Genomic DNA, 25,433 nt, shown 5'->3' with positions numbered 1-25,433 from the left:
ATAATCACTAAATAAAAAGAATAAAGGAAATATTCAAAGGTGCCAGTATGACTACATTAAATTGATAAAGGGCATATTAACCCCAGACATGCCAGTAAAATTACTAAATGAAACTGATAAAGGGCATATCAACTTCAGACATGCCAACAGTTCTGTGCGTTTTGCAAAGTTATTAACAGGGCCAATTCCAGTGGTACATAAATCTATGTTATTTCCTTCCATTCTTAATCAGTTGAAAGCAAAACAATATTAATGTACCACCAGAATTTCTTGCCATATTAACAAGGCCTAAGGTTCCCAGACTTATAAGGGCCCCTTTTAAATGTCTGCTATATTTTATGAACGAGCAATACCTCTGTCTTCCCCTGCATGCTGTGCTCTGCCAGAGATTCCCAGGAGTGAGAGATATATGTTAGGGGTGGAAAGGTGAAACTGCCCAGCACACAAATAAAGGCAGCAGCCTCTTCTGCCTGATAAAAGACAGAGGCACTCTCAGCCCCTGACCCACTGAGCAGGAGAGGGATGCGGAGCCAATGCAGATAGTTGACCCTTGCCTGTCACAAATGCTCCTCCCAGGACAATTAAACATCAAGGTAAACCTGTGAGCTTGAGGTAGCAGGGGAGATTCAAGAGTTAAGGGGGCGGGCTTTATTCCTGGAGCAGAGCAGGCACAGCAATCAATTAGATGTCCCGCTTCTCAGCATTGCCATTTAACAGTGAATCCGGGACAACGGGAAGTGCCATAAATATCGGGACTGTCCCGCTCAAAGTGGGACAGTTGGGAGGTATGAAATGGATACGTAGCAGATCAAATTTTCATGGGCACAAACAAAAAAAGAACAATGTGAAATGCACTAAAATTTAATGAAACCACTAAAAAAAAAAAAAAAATGTTTTCTGCCTAGTGTAATCAGCAGGCAGAATCACAGTTTGAATATTCTAATTTATACAAATATATTTTACAGACAGAAACAAACCAACAATGCCTATGCAGAACTGAAAATACAGTAAAATGGCGAAAATGCAATAAAATCACTAAAAATGCACCCAAATCACCAAAAATTTTAGAGAACATACAAAAGGCAATCATGCCCAAGGGCCAGCTTCTGCTTATTGCCTAGGGGCTGGGGAATGAGCGGGGTGCAATGGAGCTCCTCCAGACCCGGACGTGCAGCAGAACATAGTGCCAGTGCCGCGGTAAGGCTCCCATCCAGTGATCAATAACTTTATATCAGCCGCACAGACTGCCCAAGCCCCAGCAATCCATTTCAGTGTACTGGATACAGGCCTGAACTGGCAATCTGGGATCTGGCAAATGCAAGAGGTGCTGCTTTAAGATTCCATAGACATGTAGTCACTATTTAGTGGTCTGGTGGGGGGTGCTGTTTGAGCCTCATTTGAATCCCAGTCCAGGCCTGCGCGGATACCACACATGCACAGTAGAGGCAGAATTGATGCATTAGTGCTGCAGATTTTCCTCAGCTATGTGGTATCAAGAAGGTGGAGGGCACTGGAATGGAATTGTGGCATGAACAGTACCCTGGGTTAATGAACTTTTCTGGCCTGAGGCTTATGGTTAGCGTTCCAGTAAGTTCAACGTTTCTTTCCCTTTAATTTGCTCTACATACTACTAAAATTGTATAATTAATGGAAATAAATGTGCACTAGCTATGAGACCCTCTCTGTCACAAAAAACCTAAAGAGGGGAAAGGGGGGTGGCGCGGCACATCCCATAAGCCACCTTAGGGAGACACTAAGCCAAGAATGCCCCTGATCAGTAGGAGGATCTTTCTTTGAAATCTGCTGACTGGGAAGATGATCAGTTGAAAAGTCAATGATGCTGTGCAAGAGATTGAATAGAGAGAGGTGTGTGGCTCAAGAACTATGGTTCTTAGAGGTACCATTTCCCCATATAAATTACAACTTATAAGAAATTGCTGTTGACAGCTGTATTGTTCATCCCTTTGTGCATAGGGTTGCCCCCTCACCCCTTTAATAGTGGCCACATATTAAATCCACAACCTGCATGGCTTATTAGCAATTAGTTTAGATGCATTCTGCAGATCTATTTATGTGCAACCATGCATCATGTCTAATCTAAATGAATTGCTTACCAGCCATGCAGGATGTGGATTCAATATGTGGCCACTATTAAAGGGGTGAGGGGGCAACTCTAGTCCAAGATGGTTACAAACAAATACTGTGACATTGCAGGACATATGTTCCAACCTGCTGAATTTGGCAGAAAATTGCATTGTAAACTCCACACTGCTTGCAGAACTTTCAACCACAGGAGGCTCTTGCAATCCTTATAACTATCCAGAGACCAGGAGGGTGGGATTTTGTGAGACTCACGATTTCTCTTGGAGACTTGACAACTCTGTGCTTGTTAGACTAACGCGTGCACAGGCCCGGACTGGGATACAAAATAGGCCCTGGCATTACAAGTACACAGGGGCCCAAACAGCCCCCGCCAGCCCAATAAATAGTGACTGTCTATGGCATCTTACAGCAGCCCCTCTGGCATTTGCCAGAATACACAGATTTCCAGTCTAGGTCTCTGTGTGTGCATTATTAGCAACAAAAGCCTTCTCATTTATATACTGGTTTATGTGTAGTTCTGCCACTAGGTGTCACTGTACATGGTTTTTTTTTTGTGTAAAGTTTTCTTGAAACCTTTGCAGTCTGGGAAGAATCTCTAGAACAGGGGGCTCAAACTCAATTTACCTGGGGGCCGCAGGAGGCAAAGTCAGGATGAGGCTGGGCCGCATAAGGGATTTCACAAAAAATTGGCTTTCAAGGGATAATGCAAGGCACAGCGGGCGGGAGCTGCTGATTGCGGAAATGACGTTATGCCATCATAACAGTTATTATGGGAAGACGTTCTGTGTGCACAATTAGCTCCTTAGCAGCTAATTGTGCACACAGAACGTCTTCCCATAATAACTGTTATGATGGCATAACGTCATTTCCGCAATCAGCAGCTCCCGCCCGCCGTGCCTTGCATTATCCCTTAAATCGCAATAAAAATCGTGATCCATTCATTGCTTTTGAGAAGGCGTTGGTGCGGGCCACAAAATATTGTACCGAGGGCCGCAAATGGCCCGCGGGCCGCGAGTTTGAGACCCCTGCTCTAGAATGTGATAATCTGTTTGATGTAAAGAGAAAAAAAGTATCAGCCATGCTTGTAGCATCATACTGATTGGTAAGAGTCCTGACTGTTACTGCACCCCCACATTATCCACATACTCTGCTAACTCTGCTTCATTTGAACTGAAAGAATCATGATACACTACTAGCAAGGCTGTTAGCAACACTGATAACCCTCACATTGCCCAATGTGTTACTGGTTTAAGGAGCACTAACGATCAACAAAGTATTATATTATGTTGGTTTTGCAGTAACCCAAGGCCAAAACAACCCTTTAGCCATAAAGTCCTACGCCTCCAAAGATGCCCTGAGCAGGTCCTCTTATTATTTTCTGCTTATTCACAATACAATCATCAGTTACTTGACCTCAGGGACTGACCCCCAATATACAGTATACTGTATATGCAATATACAGTTCCTTTTCGGGAATCCTTTCACATGTACAAGAGAAAAGGCTGTTAAGGTTATCCTCCCAGAAGAAAAGGTGATCTCGTTTGATATATCCCATTACTGATCTACCTGGGCTCCTGGAAAGCTGTCTTGAAAGAGCACATGGAGCTGGCTGTATGTTGCTTTGCCATTTGCAGCTGCCAATAGCACTTTGGGCATTATGTAAGTCAACTGGCATGTGTCATTCCTAGCTAGAATACTTAGCAAATCACCTCACAATTCCATGCTCAGTGGCTCAGCTTTCTCCCTAAGACAGCAACAAAGGAAGAAAAACTATTTATTTCTCTATAAGCATGGCAACACTAAAATGTGTATTTCCTAGCAAATGAACCATAGATACATCTCATAGCATTGGAATGAATGAGGGTTTTACCAAGAGGTTTATTTCCAGCGTGGAAGAGAAGGAGGCAGAATGGCCCAAATTATGTTCCACAAAACCCACAGCAGAACAATGATCCTATCCATAATTTGCATGATAACATTTCAGCACACTGATTAAATCTTGTCCCTGCTCCCACTCACTACCCCATCACTCATCCACCAGCAGTAGCCTCTCCTTCTGCCCACTCCACCCCTATGCCTCCCCACCCGCCCCCTCCTGACTCACCTATTTGATGCACCCGCTCACCCTTTTTAAAAACTTAGACTAAGCTGGAGCAGCTGAAGCAGAATTTTTTCCACCTCCAGTTGTTACCTAGGCAGCTGCCTCGTTTGTTTGCCTACACCAAGTTCCAGCTCTTCCAACGGTTTATGACCCAGTGTGACAGCAGCATTTCATGGCACAGCTGGGTCCCCAGCATATTATGACAAGTTCCCTGTATTTTAGGACATTTACAGTGTGGTGTCCATATATTCCCCTATCTGAACTTTGGAATTCAGTGCAGTGGCAATGTTACAGTGGTGAGCCCCCATGCAAAAACGTATCTGGGGCCCCAACACACACTCTCAGGCCCAGGCTTACCTTTTTTCTCTTTAATAATAAATTATGTTTTTGATGGTAACTAAGCTGCATAAAGCCCACTGTAGTGGTAAAAGAATGCTATTGGGTTTATTTAATGTTCAATTGTTTTCACAGGTATGGTGATCCAAGAACTTCTTATTTAAACAACAGGCAGCAAACATTCCAGATAACAGTTCCCATGCCTGTATAATGGTAATAACTTTGCCACTGTATTTTAAAACCTTTTTTTAATTAATATAGATTGTAACCAGAGAATGACATCTGATTTTTGGGCTTGAAAACTTTTCTGTGCAAATTGACAGTTATTAAAAACAGCAACAAAGAAAAACCTTCCCTGAAAATTAAGGAGATTCGGCAGCTATGCTTCTCATGCTGTACATTGAAAGCTATTTAGCATTCATAAACATACTCATTAACAGGCCCGGATTTGCGGCGAGGCGACAAAGGCCCGGGCCTAGGGCGTCACAAATTTAGGGGCGGCATGCCACCCTGCCGCAACGAAAATGTAACATTTTGCTCCCATACGGAGCAATGGGGACTCCACTGCTCCGTATGGGAGTTGAAAAGCCTGTGCATGCACGCTTGCAGCTGTGCGGCGGGGTGGGAGGAGTAGAGGTTTGTTTGCGCATGCGCGCAAGGGGTGGGGGGGGGGCGTGAATGGGGGGCATCCTCAGGGCACCAGGATTTGAAATCCAGCGCTGCTCATTAAACAAAGTTTAGACTGATTGTTTGGCTTCCTTTTATGAGGAAATTCATAGAATTGGATGTACTGAAGTGTGTCTTCATATATTGTAAGCTCTATGGGACAGGAACCTCCATCCTTTTATCTCTATGATTCTTCACTTATTGCAACTGTACCTTGTATTTATTTGTATTTATAAACATACTTTGTATTTATCTATTATTATTGTAATAACCCGCTTTAGTTTTAATTTATTATTCTACTGTACAGTGCTGTGTACACACATAAAGCTATGCATACATACATATATATAAGTCCCCCAAAAAAACAATAAAAATCATGATGGCGAAGGTAGAAGGTCCATAGTGTGGGTGGGAAAAAAGAGGGGTCCAATGATACAATCTTTTTGCAGGGGGTTATGATGTGGGCTAGAGGTGGGAGGTGGTCTATGCAGGAAGATAATGATGTGGGTCAGAGGAAGGGGGACAGTGGTATATTAGGGAAGTGAGTTAACATAGATGGTAATCAGGGGCAGGCCAAGCCGACCGGGCGACCTAGGCAACCCGGTCGGCCACCACGCCCCCCCCCCTTTGGCGCTCATGCGCAGTCGGGGGGGGGTGCGATCCGGTGGGTCATTGCCCCCACCGCTAATGACAAGCGGAGGACTAGGGGTTGGCAGGAGAGGCTCCTGCCTGGCACCCCCTAATCATTGCGCCCTAGGCAGCTGCCTCTTCTGCCTACCCTTCTGCCCACAAGGGGTTAATTGCACTTTTCTCCCATTGAATTTGTGTATATATTTTTAAAATGGAGATTTAGGTGCAATGTGGGTTAAAGTTGGCTCATGAGCTGGCTAAAAATCTAGTCTGCTGACATAAAAGTGCTATCCTGCCAGCATTGTAGATTCTACACTTCAAGTTTACCTGGGGATGGGGCTGGCAGCATTCATGTTTATGGAGGCTGCTGTATGTATGTAGAAGGGGTGGCTGCATCTGAATGTGGGGAGGGGGACACCGGTTTATTTTGAATGCTAGTTGCATCTTGCATGCGGGGAAAAGGTTGTGCATAAGTGTGTGTTTAGGGACTGGCTGGGTATAGGGGCAATGGCAACATCTGTGTATATGGTGGACAGATATATTAATGAGTGGGAGGGGAGCCTGCGTATCTGGATAGATTCTGTGTGTATGAAGTGGGGGCACTGAATTTTCATATGTTGGGGTTTATGTACTTTTGCATGTGGACGTTGTGTTTGTTTGTATTTATGTTTTTACATTTATATTATTTAATTACAGACCATGGCAAATAGGACCTTTTGATTGAAGTGTCAACCCTTTTATAATTTGGAGCACCCCTGAACAGTGTCGGACTGGGAACCCAGGGGCCCACCAGAAAACCTTAGACCCTAAGGTTTTCTCCTTTCCTCACCCAAGCTCTTTATTTCTCCTTTCTCTTCCTACTTAAAAATAAGGAATGACCATGAAACAGGTCAAACGGCCAGGAGGGCCCACTTGTGTGGTGCTGTTTACATCTATGTGGACTTGAAATACCAGGGCCTTTTATTTATATCAGTCCAAACCATGGCCACTCCTGCTATGAGGCAATTGACCCCCCCCCAGACCTCCTTCAACACTGAAGAGGTAAATGCGGAATGGGGAGGGGGGGGGGGTGGCATCGACTACCTCAGGCGGCAGCAGCCCCAGAAGCTCTGCTCTCTGGGAATTCCTTTCTTGGTTATGACTACTAAGCTCTTAAACATTCTTCATGAAAACTTAGTAACAGAAGTGTGTCACCCTTCATGGGTTTTTGAGGTTCACTGGTAGCTTTGTCTGGATATTCATTATTGACAGGTTCCACATATGCAAGTGAACAGTGTTAATGTGTTTTCAACAGCAAATTATGTTTAACTTTCCCTTTTCTTTATACTGCTATGATGTCGTCCTTATTATCAGCACACCCTTATGAGGCACTGCTGCTTCTCTACCAGAATGGTGTTACTCTCTATTTTCCCGCCTATGCATCTCACTAATACCTTGTTCTCAGTTTGGCCTGTACTACCTCATCTCAGCCACACGAGGTCGCCTTCCTATTCTTTTATAATCAGTCAACCGAACACCGACGCGGAGGGCTGTCAGTGCTGAGCTGACCGGCGGCCAGCTAGACCAGTCAAAGCCCGAAGTCCTCCCTGAACTGACAAGTGTTGGCCAATGAGCCAGTGAGGGGGCGGGACAGACGGGGCCGCTGGTTTGGTTGCGGCGTGCAACACAACACAGCGAACTGCAGGGCAGAGCGGGGCCGGGGTTACAAGGAAGAGGCCAGGAAGCGGCGAGCTGTAGGTACTGGGTGCTGAGAGCACAGGTAGGTAAGTGTCACCTCCTATGCATGGGGAGCTGGGATGGCTCTGAGCAGGGCCATTGCTGTCTGCCAGAGGGAGGAGGGATCTGTGTCTGTCTGAGTGGGGTACTGCTTTCAGCTACATTATACTGGGTGCCATTGAGAAATAATTATGGGTTCTGGCACAGCTTCTCCTCTGGGGTGGCATTGTGTTTTTATTCTTCGAATTGCCTGTCCTTGCATTGCCTTGCCAATGAATTTGTATGTACATTTGCACACCCTTGCCATTGTATGCTTCTATGTGTACATACTTGTCTATAATATATATATACACACACACAGGTCTGGAAAATGGGGCTTTCCATAATTTAGATCAAGATTCCTGTCTAAATATGTGTGTGTATGTGTGTGTGTGTGTGTGTGTGTATATATATATATATATATATATATATATATATATATATATATATATATATACATACACACACACACAACACCCACACTGCTGATAGCTTTAGTTCAGCAACACCTGGGGAGCTTCAGCTTATAGGTAATGTATATATTGATCTGTTTTAACCCTGCTTCTATGTGTGGGCTCCCCCCCCCCCCCATAGTTAACTGTTGCCTTCAACTTTCTGCATTCGACATGGCCCGCTATAGAGACCCAATAGTGTGTGTCCAACACCTGTGTGCATGGATGTTCTAGTGAATCCCATGGGGCTCCGTTGCACGCACTGCATGGAGTAATTGGACCTTCCCAGCTGTATGGCTCGTACCATGGGGATAGGGATGGAGGCAAATGCTTAGTATAGATTATAATATTATTCTGCATTCAGTATTTGTTTCCATCATCATATGGTTGGCTGGGACCAATGACATCATGTGGTCCCCTGTGGCCGAGCCTTACTGGAATGTGCCCTGTGGTATCAAGGGGGGCATATAACTGATTCTTCATAATAATATCAGTGTCCCTTAGCAAAGCCAGACTGAGATATTATATGCTTACATGGTCCTTTTAGTGAAAGGGTAACAAAATCCCAGAATCAGTGCGTAATATTGTCATGAAAATCCTCAGTTGTGCAGATTGATAGTATCACCCCAATCTCTTTGTCCTCACTTCCTGGATGATGCACAGCATACAACCCCCTGCTGGCACTGGCAGCTCATCCATTAGCATAGGGGCATCTGGCAGTCGAACTACCCCACACAACTGTTTGTATGTGATATCACAGGCCATTGACATCATCCAAAAAATAGGACAGTGGCACTTACAGACAGACTGCTGTACACTGAGAACTGTAATGCAGCCATTGGACAGCATTAGGGCTGTTGATTGGTTTTGGACATTGTGCATTTACCCTGCTTATGTAGTGGTTGTTGAAGGAATTGCTAGCAGAAGTGCAAGTAGATTGTTCAGACAATGAAAGCTCCATCAGTGGAAAAACCATCAGTGGATGTTTTTGCCCCTGAATACTTACTGTAACCACTCTGCTCACAACTGCTTGGGCTTTATGTGTACCAGCAGGGCTGACACAAGTTATGGGCTTAATAGTGGAGTTATGATGGGGGTGGGGCTTATGGGGCAGTCTGTGGGTTTAATATAATGAGGGGTTGACTTGGGCTGATCGGGGTCCTGACCATGGATGCAGAACCATTGTTTTTTCATTGCTGCTCCGTTCTACTTGGTGGAAGAACCCACTACACTGGGGGTCCTGGTGATCGGTGAACTAATGTTTACTGATGACAGCAGAGTATTTTGGTAGCGGTGTCAAACAAATAGCCTGTTTTTGTATGGATGCCATGACCCAAAGGGCTATACTGTATGTTTGCCTGTCTTCTCATTTTAAAGTCTGAACATAAGAAAACTTAAAAGGTAGAGACCTCTGTAAGTACGTTATAGTAGACCTGTGCCAAACCCAGATCCATGCAACTGCAAACTGACCTGGACCTGTGCACCCGCATTTTCCCTTGCCCCAGCAAATTCCTTCCTGAACCCACCCCCTGACGAGAGTCTCTGCAAGCTGGAAACTATGTCTGTATTGGTGGATGAGTGGATTCAGGAACTGGAAGTGATGTCAATAAGTTGCAAAATTGCCAGGTTGATTTTTTTAAACTTTCCTAGCCACCCGCAGCCTACCCAACTACCTCCGCTCAACTGCCCTTATGGTCAGGAGATCAGGCCCTTTCTGCCAAAATCCTGACTGCTTTGAGGGTATTCCATGGGTACCCAACCTGATGCTGGACCTAATACAAAGGCATTGTGGGAATGGGAGTTTTGAGGAAGCTAACTATTGCTACAGTAATGCTACGTTAAAGGAGAAGGAAAGGTAAAAACAGGATTTGTTGTCTCTTTGTTTTCCCATGCCAGAGACACACAGCCCTCTCCTCTCTCCTGCTCCCCCCTCCTTCAAGAATGCTAAGAACTCACCCACCCTTTGGAATGTGGATTTGAGCCAATCAGCAGGAAGCTTCCTCATAGTCTTACAAACTGAGCATGTACACCAAGTCTTGGTCTTGGTGCAGTAGCGAGGCATTATGGGAACTTTCTCTACAGAGCTCAGCGTTTTTTTTTTCCCATGAGGTTTTTGATCATCTGAACTGGAGAAATATGGAGAGACTTAAGGGCACTATTAAGAGAACTGAAGGTATGCTTGCGGTTTGAGATTAACTCTTTACTAGCCTTTCCTTCTCCTTTTAATGGGGAATGTAGTCAGGACTAGCAGTGAAAGGGCCAGAGATACTGCTTTCAATAGCAATTACATTTACTGTGAGTCTATGCTTTTTATGAATTAGAATAGAATTATATATCAAATTTGGGTATTTAGCAGTGAATTTATTTGTATTTTATTTATTGCTTGCGGTTTGATTTTTTTTTTTTTGAGGTAGTGGAAAAATGGGATGCCAGAATGTTTTATTGATCTCTGGAGGACTGGCGTGTTATTTAGAGCTGAGGTGATAGCAAGCTCTATTACATGTTCCATAAATGGCCATAATAGCTGATATATAGTGATTGGCAAAGTATGAAGGACACTACAGATAAAGGCACTGTGATATAGAGGTTTCTCATAGTACAGGCAATTGTTTATATCGGATGTCAGATTGATTTCCATGAGTAATCCAAGAATGGTGCTGGGAGTTGTAGTTCATATCTGATGCAGAGCCTTAACATTGATATCTTTGCTTTGATGCACCAGGAGATTTTGCTAATGTATCAGTGCATATCTATGACTGCCTGGGAATATAACAGGGAGACACCTGTTGCTATCATGACAGTACTAATGTACAACAATATGATCTAATGCATGGGCAAAATATATGGTGATTAGACTAGTTTATAACTCTGCATTCGGAAATAGCCTTATGGTTATTTTGTACACCGATGGTGGAGACACTTTCTCTTTTGCTGAACTCCAATTCTCCGCACCATCCAGCAGTTGTTGGTGGTGCTGCCTTTGCAGATGTCCTTCACTGTTTCTTTTTGGTTAAGGGATCATACTCATCATTTGTCAGAAGCTTTTGCTGCATTTTTGAATAATTTAAGATGATTTACTCTTGTAAAGAAATAAAAATGTCCATTTTCTCTTGGTACTGGTATGGGAATCTGGAAACCCTTTATCCAGAAAGCTCTGTATCATGGGAAGGCCATCTCCTATAGACTCCATTGTAATCAAATAATTCTAATTTTCTCTGTAATGAAAAAAACAGTACCTTGTACTTGATCCCAACTGAGATAAAATTAATCCGTGTGGTAAAATAATCCTGGACATTTTGGATAACCAGTCCCATACCTGTATATCAGTATCACTTAAGTACACCTTATCCCCTTTCCTTTTCCCATCCTTCCAAACACAGCATCAGAGTCCTAGATTATGCGAATTGTGTGAAATGTTTGTTTCCTACTTCAGACTCTGTGGCCACCCAATAGACAGAGCGTAGGGATCTGTTCATCAGCAGTTCAGTGAATGAGCTCTGGATCTGCCAGGCAGACCCAGACTGGCAATATGTAGGTTCTGACAAATGCCAGAGATGCTGCTGTGAGATGCCATACAGTCACTTTTTATTAGTCCTGTGGGGGGCTGTTTGGGCCTCTGTGTACTTGAAATGCCAGGGTCTATTTTGAACCCAGCATGGACCTGCTGCCAGGGCAAGGGAATGGCATAAGTCTACATTTAGGACATTGGTTTTCAGAAACAGATCCAACCTGCACCCCTTTAGTACCTAGCTGATAGGGATGCTGGGAGTTGTAGAATGTCTGAAGTTGTATGTATTCTATCTGTGGATACTAATAATAATTATTATGTACACATTCTCAGTGCTGGTATGGGATCCATTATCCAGCAACCAGGATAAGCCAGAAAGCTCTAAATTAGGGGAAGGCCTTTTCCAATAGACTCCATTACAAACAAATAATTCTAATTTTAAAAATTATTTCCCTTTTTCTCTGTGATTATAAAACAGTATTTTGTACCTGATCCCAACTGAGATATAATTAACCCATATTGGTGGAAAAACAATGCTATTTGGTTTAATTAATGTTTAAATTATTTTTTTTTAGTAGATTTAAGGTATGGAGATCTGAATTAAGGAAATACCCCTTATCCGGAGCATTCTGGATAACAGGTCCCACACCTGTATTTGCCTCACTGTATATGATTCTTTGGTTCCCTTGTGAGAGATAAACATTCAGGTAATCATATATGTGCTTTTGGCCACACCCACAGCACACCTGACTTTGCCCATCCAACAAAATCCACATGAGTATTCAGATGCTGGTTTCTGTGCAAGTCGTACAAACAGTACACTCTTACAAAATGATGTTAAGTGTGAGGCCGCTGTGACTAGCCCCGTAGCATGGCTGGCTTTGTGAGTTTAGTTCTGCCCTGAACACTATATGCGAATAGGATTGCCACTTCTCCTGCCTGGGAACTCCAGACAGGGAGGCGGGGAGTGATGTCACTGGGGGGGGGCAGTGATGTCACAGGGTCCGCCTGCAGCCATTATGGGACGGGGCTGTGACATGGTGATTGGCCGATTGCTGCGTCAATCTTTGAGAATCCTGCCCGGTTTTCCAAATTGGGAAATTGATAGGCAGTTTTGACCCAGGCTGTCCAGGTCAAAACTGAACCGGTGGCAATCCTATATGCAAAGTGTTTGTAAGTTGTGTCTGTTTGGGTTTCCTCCTGGTACTTTGGTTTGACATACACTCACAAGTAGGATAATTGCCTCCTGATCAAACTGTGACCTTAGATGTTAGCCGAATGTAGCCGAAATCTGCATAAAAACGCGAGACTTTGCATTTTCTCGCGTTTTTATGTGGATTTCGGCTACATGTGCCTGCACCCCAGTGTATTCCATTCATTCGGGTGCAGGCACAGGTAGGAGCATATGGCGCAAATACGCATCGTGTGGCATTAGCCTTAAGGAAGAATTCCCACTGTACAATTCGTTTGGCAAATTTAATTTTTCTGTGTTGTAGCAAGACAACACCTTGTACTTGATGGTAACTGAGCTTGTGTAATGCAAACTGATGGAAAAACAAGCCTGTTGGGCTTTTTAATGTTTTTAGTAGCATTTTCTTTTAAGGCATTGCTCTCCAAATTGCAGGAAAATCCCTTATCTGGAAACCCAGGACCCAAGCATTCTAGATTATAGATGCCATTATCTGTGGCTGCATATCCTAATAGTGCAATCAATGCAGCCTTCTCTTCGGTCCCCAGGAACACATGTGAGAAACTGGGCTCTGCTGCTGCATGGCTACATTAGAGAAACTACATTCACCTCTCTCTGAAACCGCCCTCTTGGGCTACTCTCTACGCCATAATATATAAATATTATAATGTAGATGGTAGCCCAAGAGTTGGCGGTTACAGAGAGAGGTGAATGTAGTTTTTGTTATGTAGCCATGCAGCAGCAGCAGAGCCCAGTTTCCTGTGTTCCTGGGGACTGAAAAGAAGGCTGCATTGATTGCTCTTCTCCTTGTAATACAATAACACACTTGGCGCGCTCGCTTCGAAGCTCTGGCCGTAGTTTCCCGGACCTGCCATGCATCTGTTGCCTGCTGGGTGATTAGGAAAGGAGCAAGCGTTTACCATTTCATTACCAGTGGGCCATTCAGCAGTGAGGAAGTCCTATGTAATTTGAGTTCTGCTTAATCCATCCCTTTTCTGTACTCCCCACCTGCTGTGTTACCATCTTAGACTCTTGTTCTGCCTCGGCCATTTTTTGTAAGTAGCTGTGTATGTATCCAATAGCTGAGAATGGGCAGATAGAATGTTCTACAATTACTATTATCTCTGTCACGAGTGATGGAGATAGTAAAGCAGTCCATGCTCAGAAAGACATTAGGGGTAATTTACCTTATCCTAGGTGCAAGTGATAGGGCGCAAAGGAAAACAAAATCATACCCCTAGTGCTCAGGCTCTTGCATTCCAGGGTATGCTAGGAGCAGAGCATAGTGTCAGGAGGAGCAGCCAAATCCTTCCTTCCTAACTTGAGCATCTAAATGGCACACAGGTTAGGGGGTGAGTAGGAGTAGAAGGGTGGATGTACCTCTGCCTGCCTTTCTTGGATAGAACTCTGCATAATGCTCTTCAAAAAGGACCTGCGGCAGTACATGCAGAAAATGGCCAACTGTGCCTGTTTTTCTTTTTTTGCACAATGCATTCTCCCCTTGTAAAGCTTATTGGCCCATGTATGCAGCACCAAATTTGGGACTGCCACAGCTTGAGGCAGCAGCCCCAATGCTGCCCTCCCCCCTTCATGCTTACAGCTTTAGCGTTGGAACAGGTCCAGGGGTATTTCACTCTCTGCACTAGAAGATCTGAATTTCCACTTAAAAGGTTACTAGATTTGGCATTTTGCCGCCCCTGGAAACCGGCTGCTCGTTGCTGCCTGAGGCAAAGTTCTCACCAAGCCTCATGGCAGGAGCAGTCCTGCATGTATGGGGCCAAAAATAGAGCCTCCAGTGTCTGGCCATGGTTTTGGCATCTGTTGAGCTGCCTTAAAAATTCCCTAGGCAAAGGACAACACTGGCCCCCATTGGTCGTTAGGAGGCCAGTGTCCTCTAGTTTGTTGCCCTTGCCAAACAAGAGGGTCTTTGGCTAGGTTAACACTACCTCTGTGCTGAACCTGCAGCCATTTGATAGTTGTTGATATAGAGCTTCCATCACTCTTAGGGAGCCATATGCTCCCTGGAGAAGTTGCAGTTCAGCAACACCTGAAAAGCATTGGTTTGATGCTCATTCAGTAATAGGGTCTCTTTTTGGTCCAGCAAATTGAAGGTTGACATGGTAGTTGTGTATAAGTTGCTATTGTATTGTAATACTGTAATACTGTTTGCTTTTAGTTGCAATTTTGTCAAGAGATTAGGTTTGTAATAATCGACGGACAGGACAGCTTTGGTGGTATATCTTGTGCTGTCTGAAAGGCTTGTATATTCCTGATGGTTTGACACTTTTCAAATAAAAGTTCAAGTAAAACATGATAGCATAGATTATACTGCACTGAGGACCTTATTACTTTTATTTCTTTCCCAGAGGTAAAATAAAATATCCATAATAATTTGGAATGTGGCTGAAGGGTTGCTTTAACTTTGTTGTAGGTACTTGGAAAAAGTGAATAATTGTGCCCATGCTACAAGGTTAGGGCTCCATAATATATTGAGCCTTACAGAGACTGAGACAAGCAGTATAGCAGCTTTAGATTAGTGCTTAAATTAAACATTTACACTGACACTGTACTGCATGTTTAAAGGAACAGTAACACCAAAAAATGTATATATTTTAAAGAAATTAAACTATAATGTACTGCTGCCCTGCACTGGTAAAAGTTGTTTGTTTGCTTCAGAAACATTACTAGAGTTTATATAAACCCTGGTGTGTAGCCATGGGGGCAGCCATTCAAAAGAAGAAAAGGCACAGGTTATATAGCAGCTAACAGATAAACCCTGTAGAATACAATGGTGTCTTATCTGTTATCTGCTATGTGCCTGTGCCTTTTCTCCTTTTTTCCAGCTTGAATGGCTGCCCCCATGGCTACACAGCAGCTTATTTATATAAACTATAGTAGTGTTCCTGAAGCAAACATCTCAGTTTTAACAATGCAGGGCAACAGTACATTATATTTCAATTACTTTTGAACACTTTAATTTTTTGGTGTTACTGTTCCTTTAAAACCAAGGAAAGTACTATTTTTTTTTATTTCACTGTTAAATAAAACTGTCACATCACCTTAAAGGGGTGGTTCACCTTTAGGGTAACTTTTAGTATGTAAAAGAATGTCCTATTCCTAGTAACTTTGCAACTTTTAGGGGCACATTCATGAAAACGCAAGTTTGAATCTCGAATGGGACAAATTCGGATTGGATATGAAAATTTCTGAAGATCGCAAATATAACAAAAATGCTTACGAAAAAATCGTATTAGTCACGATAATATCGTATTGGCGATCCGAAAGTCACAAAATTTTCGTACCAAACGTTTGTAAACAGCGGAAAAACCTTTCTGATTTTTTCGCGCAAGCGTACGAAAAAGTAGTGCGTGCGTCGAAAAAGTCACGCAAGACACGGAAAAATCGGCGAAAATATGCTCGGAGCGTTCGTGTCTTAGTAAATCTGCCCCATAGTGTGTAAAAGAATGTCCTATTCCTAGTAACTTTGCAACTGGTCTTCATTATTTCATCATCATCATCATCATCATCATCATTTATTTATATAGCGCCAGCAAATTACGCAGCGCTTCACAATAGATTTAAACAAACAGGGATCTTAAAAAGTGTAAACAACAAGGGTATACAGAGTAACAATAGGATCAGAGGGCCCTGCTTGCAAGAGCTTACGATCTACAGGGGTTATGGGTACATTGAAACAAAAGGAATGTGAATACTGATTGATGATTTGTGATACATATATAAATGTCTGATCCTCTTAGATACATTTCAAATGCTTCCCTAAACAGATGGGTCTTTAGGGAGCATTTGAAGGTTTAGAACAGGGGTGGGCAAACTACGGCCCGCGGGCCACATCCGGCCCCTTGGCCTTTTTAATCCGGCCCGCTAACGACGCCAAGTCTCATCACGCGAGACTTGGTGTCATTGGCGGGCCGGAATTAAACAGACTAAGGGGGCGTAACGCTGGTCTGGCCCGGGGGTAAGTAAATGTGGCCCGTGAGCCAAAAAGTTTGCCCACCCCTGGTTTAGAAGGAAGGGGAGATTCTGATGGGCCGAGGCATAGAGTTCCAGAGACAGGCCGAAGCCTGGGAGAAGTCTTCCAGTTGGGTATGGGAAGAGGTGATTAAAGGAGAATATAGGCGAAGGTCAGAGACAGAACGTAGGTTGCAGAAAGGAGTGTATTTTGGTATTAGATCTGAGATATATGGAGGGGCTTCATTAGTAAGGGCCTTAAATGTAAGTGTTAGTAATTTGAATTTGATTTTAGAGGAGATTGGGAACCAGTGAAGAGATATGCAAAGGGAAGTCACAGATGTGAAACAATGAGATAGATGAGTAAGTCTGGCAGGAGCATTAAAGGAACAGTAACACCAAAAAATGAAAGCGTATAAAAGTAACTAAAATATAATGTGCTGCTGCCCTGCACTGGTAAAAGTTGTGTGTTTACTTCAGAAAGTCTACTATAATTTATATAAATAAGCTGCTATGTAGCCATGGAGGCAGCCATTCAAAGGAGAAAAGGCACAGGCACATAGCAGCTAACAGATAAAACACTATTGTATTCTATAGAACTTATCTGTTATCTGCTATGTAACCTGTGCCTTTTCTCCTTTTTTCCAGCTTGAATGGCTGCCTCCGTGGCTACACAGCAGCTTATTTATATAAATTATAGTAGGGTTACTGTAGCAACACACCAGTTTTACCAGTGCAGGGCAACAGTGCATTATATTTTTATTACTTTAAAGCTCTTTCATTTTTTGGTGTTACTGTTCCTTTAAGAACAGATTGGAGATGGGAAAGGCGATGTGTTGTGATTCCTGTAAGGAGTAGGTTACAGTAATCAAGGCGGGAAATTATTTGTTTTTATTAGGGGTGCACTTAACCCAGTTTTTGGGGTTTGGCCGAACCCCCGAATCCATCCCAAGGGATTTGGGCGAATACCGAACTGAATCCTAATTAGCATATGCTATCTGGAAGGGGTAAACGTCGCCACGCGCAGTGAAATTTTTTTCACTTCCGTGTTCATTTTTAACCCTTCCTGCTCCAAACTGAAGAACTGCTGAACAGAAATCTAATAACTGAAAAACCACAATAAATAAAGACCAATTGCAAATTGTTTCAAAATATTGGTCTGTATCATACTAAAAGTTTATTTGATTGTGCAGAGCCACTTAGTGAGTTGACAAAGTGAGACTGTAAAAAGCCAATATCTGTTAAAGACCATACAAAATATCCATTTCATTTTTTCTTAATTAACTGAAATATTAATTTGCTATATAACTGTGTACATACTGTGTATTTTTCATCTGTCTATACATCTGAGGAGCCAGATAATGAAGGCTTTCCTTTTAATATACCCAGTTCTAGTAATTTAGCTACAGACTCGTGGGTCACTCAGGAGGAAATTCAAAAGAGACTTGAACATGTAAAGGTAAACAAAGGTCCAGGACCGGATGGGATTCATCCCAGGGTATTAAGCTGAGCGCTGTGATTGCCAAGCCTCTTCACATAATTTTTCAGGATTCGTTGAGGTTTGGCATGGTGCCGAGAGACTGGCGGATTGCTAATGTGGTGCCGTTATTTAAAAAGGGATCTCGTTCTCAGCCTGAAAACTATAGGCCTGTTAGTCTGACATCAGTAGTAGGAAAGCTTATGGAAGGGGTAATAAGGGATAGGATAGTTGAATACATTGCAGTTCACAATACTATTAGTTTGTGCCAGCATGGTTTTATGCATAACAGATCTTGCCAGACTAATTTAGTCGCCTTTTATGAGGAGGTGAGCAGGAACCTTGATGCTGGAATGGCAGTTGATGTCATCTACTTAGATTTTGCTAAAGCGTTTGATACAGTACCTCACAGAAGGTTAATGATCAAATTGAGGAATATTGGCCTAGAACATAATATTTGTAATTGGATAGAGAACTGGCTGAAGGATAGATTACAAAGAGTGGTGGTAAATGGAACATTTTCTAATTGGACCAGTGTGGTTAGTGGAGTACCGCAGGGGTCAGTCCTTGGTCCTTTGCTTTTTAACTTGTTTATTAATGACCTGGAGGTGGGCATAGAGAGTACTGTTTCTATTTTTGCTGATGACACTAAATTGTGCAAAACTATAAGTTCCATGCAGGATGCTGCCGCTTTGCAGAGCGATTTGACAAAATTGGAAAACTGGGCAGCAAACTGGAAAATGAGGTTCAATGTTGATAAGAGCAAAGTTATGCATTTTGGTAGAAATAATATAAACGCAAACTATCTACTGAATGGTAGTGTGTTGGGGGTATCCTTAATGGAGAAGGATCTAGGGGTTTTTGTCGATCACAAGTTGTCTAATTCCAGGCAGTGTCATTCTGTGGCTACTAAATCAAATAAAGTGCTGTCTTGTATAAAAAAGGGCATTGACTCAAGGGATGAAAACATAATTTTGCCCCTTAATAGGTCCCTGGTAAGGCCTCACCTTGAGTATGCGGTGCAGTTTTGGGCTCCAGTCCTTAAGAAGGATATTAATGAGCTGGAGAGAGTGCAGAGACGTGCAACTAAACTGGTAAAGGGGATGGAAGATTTAAACTATGAGGTTAGACTGTCAGGGTTGGGGTTGTTTTCTCTGGAAAAGAGGCGCTTGCGAGGGGACATGATTACTCTGTACAAGTACATTAGAGGGGATTATAGGCAGATGGGGGATGTTGTTTTTTCCCATAAAAACAATCAACGCACCAGAGGCCACCCCTATAGATTAGAGGAACAGAGCTTCCATTTGAAGCAGCGTAGGTGGTTTTTCACGGTGAGGGCAGTGAGGCTGTGGAATGCCCTTCCTAGTGATGCGGTAATGGCAGATTCTGTTAATGCCTTTAAGAGGGGCCTGGATGAGTTTTTGAACAAGCAGAATATCCAAGGCTATTGTGATACTAATATCTACAGTTAGTATTACTGGTTGTATATATATATAGTTTATGTATGTGAGTGTATAGATTGGTTAGTATAGGTTGTGTGCTGGGTTTACTCGGATGGGTTGAACTTGATGGACAATGGTCTTTTTTCAACCCTATGTAACTAACTATGTAACTATGTACAGTTTATTACCATATTACAGTCTAATTTTTAATTCCTACAATCACATTGTTGCCGTGCTGGTTGCTACTTTTAAAGGAGAAGGAAAGGCTAACAAAGTGTTAATCTCAAGCTACAGGCATACCTTCAGTTCTCTCAATAGTGCCCTTAAGTCTCCCCATATTTCGCCTGTTCAGATGATCAGAAGAGTTATAGGGAAAAAAAACACTGAGCTCTGTAAACAAAGTTCCCATAATGCCATGCTCCTGCAGTAAGACCAAGACCCCTGTACATGCAGTCTGTAAGACTATGAGGAAGCTTTCTGCTTTATGGCTTAGATCACACATTCCTACGGTTTGGGGGGGGGGGTTTCTTAGCATTCTTATGGGAGAGGGGAGCAGGAGAGAGCTGCATAGACTCTGGTACAGGACTAAAGGAGACAAGAAATCTTGTGTTTCTTTTGATAGAGGACTCAGTGCAGCTTTTCTGTGAGTGCTTATGGCTGTATTTACATAGACCTTTCTTATAAAGCTTACTTAGTTTTTACCTTTCCTTCTTCTTTAAGCTGCAATTTGCTTGGGTGACAAGCAGAAGGGAGCTCCTGTCCATTCAAACCATTAGACAATATACGATAAGGTCCCAAATATACATATACTACACAGCAGTGAAATATGCAAACATTGAATGGTTATGGTTAATTACAAAAATAAAAAAATTAAACATACTATACCAGACGACATAAGGGTGCATCCCACATGGTGCCACATGGTCTCCATACTCTGCTCTCCTTATACTTTTCTCACAATTGGGTGCTTCATCAGAGGAGGTGTGGCATTAAGGAGTCATTACCCTTATATACCATCCCTTTTTTTTTTTTTACACTGTGCAGGGCTACAATTACAACCCTGCATCAAGTATACAAAATTCATCCAACTTAATTGTGAGTTACGGTATATAATAGGACAAGTGGCCAAAAACGCACACAATGTATACCATATTTCATGATCTAAAGTGAACAAACCCCAATAATGAAATGTCCATTTACACTGCTTACCTTGACTTATGTAGAGGTCTTTATTTCTATAGGTCTAGACTGGCTGTATGAGAACCTACCAGCTCTATCTTTTGTTATCAAATACTGTCTGATCATTGGAAAGAGAGCAACCCAAGAGAATGGGCAATCAAATACAACAAGATGTGAATCATAAATGTGTGTGCTGTGTGACTTTGCCAGCAAAATACTTATGTGTGGGTTGGCAAAAAGCCCAACGGAACCCACCCCCACTTGATAAGGTGTCACTAATTATATACCTGTGCCTGAAAATGCACAAGGAAATGCAGGTGTACATGTATAAATAAGCCAATGGTAGGCGGCAGGGTTGATGAAGGCATGACATGGTTATGAGAGGGGACTATGTTGGGCAGAATTCTGCCCGCAGCCTGCAAAAGATGTGTTGGGCCAGCTCAAACCTGCCAGACCTGCAAAGGTACAAAGAGGCAGGTTCTACAGACAACCATTGGCATCAGTTAAAAGCATTAAAATGAAATATACCTGGTGAATAGAGTGGAACTAATGTGGAACCTGGGTGCTCCTCCAACAGTGGAAATAAAAAGAAGTCCTTAAGCCTCAGTGACTCATGTTCATGGTTTGTATGCTTCACGCACAACATGGCAATTATATTTGTGCCACCTACATGACACACTGAGCGTCACCACATGATTCAATGGCTTTGCGCCTGTACTCTGGAATTACTGCCCATCAGCTGACCAGGCACCACCTACATATCCTCATCAACAATTTGTCATGGGCAGCTTTAATGTAAAATGCCCTGAGTGCCATATCCCTAATAATACAGAGCTTGTTTAAGCACTGGGAATATTTCTAATGCTTTTACACCTTTTTTTATTGGGAAAATATTTGCCTTTGTCTCCACCTTATCCTTGTTAAATGTATTAAGTTTCAATTAAATTTTTTTTTTTTTTTTTTTTTGGAAGGCCAAACCTGGAAATATCTAAAGGGTACTATGTATACTATTCGCACAGCTATTGAAACCCTACTTTGACAGGTGGGCTGTAGAGCCTATTGGGTATAACATGTCAGATGTTCAGATCAGTGCTATGCAGATCACTTGGAACTTCAGGGACCGTTTTAGGCAACATTTACTTTAAATGCCAGCCTGAAGCGTGTGTACTAAATAAACACTTCTGCGTCCTGGTACTTAGATTATTTTTCACTAAAGAGTTTATTACCTAGTGAAGCCATGTCTCCTTATGAAAATCCCTTTCCTTCTAACTCTCCCCATGAGCACAATGAAGTACATTTCCAGTTAGAATTGTTATTGCTTATATATAGGTAACGGATCTGTTATCCAGCGTGCTTGATGTGGAGGTTTCCAGATAAGGGGTTTTTGTACAATTTTGGGTCTCTATGCCTGAACATGAAATAAATCCAATAGGTTTGTTTTGCCACCAATAAGGATTTATGCAGCTTAGTTACCATCAAGGTGCTGTTTTATTATCACAGACGAAAAGAAAATCATTTTAAAAAATTGGAATTATTTGCTTTACCTGGACTCTTTAGGAGATTGCCTTCCTTTCTGAGCTTTCTGAAGAACAGGTTCCTGGATAAAAGATCCCATATCTGTACCCCAGAATCAACCATACACAGCAGCTTTTCCTACATATAGGGTTCAGAGCTATTCTCATCTGAAATGAATTTAGGAAGTAATCTAGAACTATGAACCCACATGTCCAGTCCCTGTTTGTATGCATGTCTATAATCATACTTGCCCACTTAAATACATACATATATATACATATACATCAATAAAATGGTAGATCCTTTTTTAAAAAAATATTAGTAGAATTAGAAAGGTCCTGTGGCAGGACCAGGTTTCCAGCCAGGATAACCCAAATAGCATCATTATATCTTGTTGCGCACACACAGAATTGCCCAGTTCACCTATTGGAACACTTGGCCATTGTGGCTGGTAGTATCTCTAAGGTAAGGAACTTGCCTGCAGCTCCAATGGGCGAACCTTATTGTGGTCAAAAGGTGCACCCCAAGGTGGCACAATGGAATATTGAACTAAAGAGCTAATACGTCAATGGCAAGGTGATGAATGTAGATTAGGTACTAGGGGTTTAAGAAGACCCATGTGTTAGAGCCCTTAGTTACCTTGTCAAAATCTCCCTGGTACAGTATGAATATCTTGCAACAATGAGCATCGTTAATCATTTGTCATTCATTGCTTCACAATGGCTTCAGCCTTGCATTGTGTTAATTGGATAACGGTGTGAATCATCAGTGCAGACACCTTAAAGAAATAGTGGCACAGGCAGGTTTTAATGGAAATATGTCACTGTGGTTGTGTTTTGTAACAGATGCGCCCCTCTGCCTACCCAGCTCACCTCTTACTAACCTCTGTTGCTGCCCGACATGTTGCTTTGCTAGTGTCTGTGCACTAGGGGCAGGGCAATGTTGTGATAGGCTGGAAAACAAATGTAAACCGTGCCCAAACCTATCTTTGACCCAGTCCCCAAGTAACTCATGAAGCTCCTGTCCTTCAATCCATATCAGAAAACAATACAGCTTAGCAAGCGATGAGTTGAAGGTTGGCAGAGGGGAACTTCCAGGTTCTGTTGATACCTTTAAGATTGGCTTCAATTCTTGGACAAGCTTTACATTTAGGGCAGCAGTGATCTCAGTATCTACACTGCAGTAAGCTTTTATACGCACTGGGGGTCATTTGGAGGGGTTGAACTTGGGCATTTTCAGCCCAAATGAAATATGCGATAATGCCTTCTGCATATAAAAAGATATCTAGCTGCTAGGTGTTCATTACCGTAGATACTTTCTCTTTAATGCAAACGTCATTCAAACATTTGCTAATATTTACAGCAGGCTAATAGCAGACTGACCCATTATGAAACCTTAAAGGTATGAAACCCTATATTTTCCTCCCATGTAAAGAAGTTGGGCACGTCTTCCCCACCCAAATGGCATCATTTGTACTGCTTGCAGTACAGGTGCACAAAGACCAAAGCCCAAAGACAGCTAGAGAAGAGTTTTTAAGGGGACCAGCAATGCCATTTCTTCATTGGCTGCTAGACTGGAAGACATGTTTAGTAATCTGAGCTGAGATAAACTGAGTATGCCCAGAAGCCAACAACCAAAGCCAATTCCTGAGGGAGGGGATTAAGTAGGTTAGAGGAGGAGACCGAACAACCAGCGCGGCAAGTATTTAAAGATCTCATAGAGCCTGTTCACTGAGTTATATCCATCTGTTGTGATTTTATGTTTTGAATTTGTTATTACACTTCTATACATCATATGTACCCCTATTATATTCCAAGACCTTACAAAGCATAATTTATAAGGATATATTATAATACATAGGAACTATCATTGCCAGGCCAAGATGTATTGGTGCCCAAGGCAAATATCTCTTGCGCCCACCTGCTCATGTGTCCACCACCCATGCCTATGCTATACTTCCCATCAAGTGGGTTGGTTAGTGTTCAGGCCAAGCCACACAGCTGTTAACTGGAATTCTGGGCAAGCAAGAGGGATCTGTGGCTCCTCTCACATCCACATGTTTGTTGTCTGAAATCAGAGTCCAGCTCTCAGTTTAATTAAGAATTTGGGGCTGGACTTGAAGAAGGCTGTTCCTTCACGGTCCAAATGCAACCTGACATCTTGAGAATGGTGAAGTTATATTATACAGGGAGTTTTTTTTTTTTTTTTCTGCCGTGATTTCAGATTTGGCATGTGAGTGAAATCTGTGCCTGATTCTTGATGTGCAAATGTGCTGTGCCTATTGACCCTGGGCGTAAAGGGAACCCTGGAACTACCAGCTGGTCAGGAAGTGGTGCCATTTCCTCGGTTCCCCTGTGTTAATAGGTGCAGCATTTTGACACAGATATCTTGATGAATGTTTTTAAAGGAGAAGGAAAGGGACCTCAGCACATCACCTGTGGGTTGCGGGCGGGTTCGGGCTGAGCTCTTCCACTCGCCCTTCCTGCCCGCAACCTTACACTGCCGGCAACTCTCTTCCGGCTTCTCTATTTAAAGGCGCACACCTTGAAGCCCCGCCCCTTTTGTGACATAATTGTGGGGCAGGTCAATCATGGGTCTATAAATTGAGGAAGCCAAGTCGGGTAGGGTTCGGGGTGAAAATCTCGACCTGCACATCACTACTGGGGGGTGCTCCTGTTAGGGGAAAAAAAAACCGTATCAGCCCGGGGGCTGCGAGACAGCAATCTTCTTTAGTCTGTCTGTCTTTGGAATCCTGGGGCACAGTAGGGTGAAAATGCTTTACTGTACTTTAAACGTTAAACTTTGGCTTTTTCACTTGCTTTTTCACAAGTGGCGTGAAGACAGAAGAAGGAAGAGGATCGCTAACTGCTAACAGGAGCACCAGCTTGGGGTGTATGGTATAAGCGATTACAACCACAGGGAGGGGGGGTACCCACCAGTCAGTGATTGTACCTATCATTCTCCTTTAAAGATACTTATATAACGTAATTGCATTTACATTCTGTGCACTGCTGGTTTTGATTCTCAGAACCAGAGAACAAAAAGGGATTAACCAATTGCAGTTACAATATATTTTAAAACTGAGGAACGTTTTTTAAGTAAATTGGGAAG

At 42.7% G+C, this 25,433-nt stretch overlaps 1 protein-coding gene across 2 annotated transcripts in view; it reads left to right on the top strand.

Moving 5' to 3' along the window:
• Positions 1-7,376: 7,376 nt before the first annotated feature.
• The window catches only part of scai (suppressor of cancer cell invasion), a 98,368-nt gene continuing 80,311 nt past the window's right edge, over positions 7,377-25,433 (top strand). Inside the window, exon 1 of one of the 2 annotated variants that reach the window (XM_031891147.1) lies at positions 7,377-7,595. The gene's annotated coding sequence lies outside the window, so the exon portion shown is untranslated. Of the gene's footprint in view, positions 7,600-25,433 lie in introns of both variants that reach the window. The other variant, XM_031891146.1, reaches the window with a different exon arrangement.

This window comes from Xenopus tropicalis, chromosome 8 (genome assembly GCF_000004195.4).
Source record: "Xenopus tropicalis strain Nigerian chromosome 8, UCB_Xtro_10.0, whole genome shotgun sequence".
In the NCBI taxonomy this organism is placed as follows: domain Eukaryota; kingdom Metazoa; phylum Chordata; class Amphibia; order Anura; family Pipidae; genus Xenopus; species Xenopus tropicalis.
Note: the sequence above shows the minus strand (reverse complement) of the source record. Positions and strands in the feature narration are given on the sequence as shown.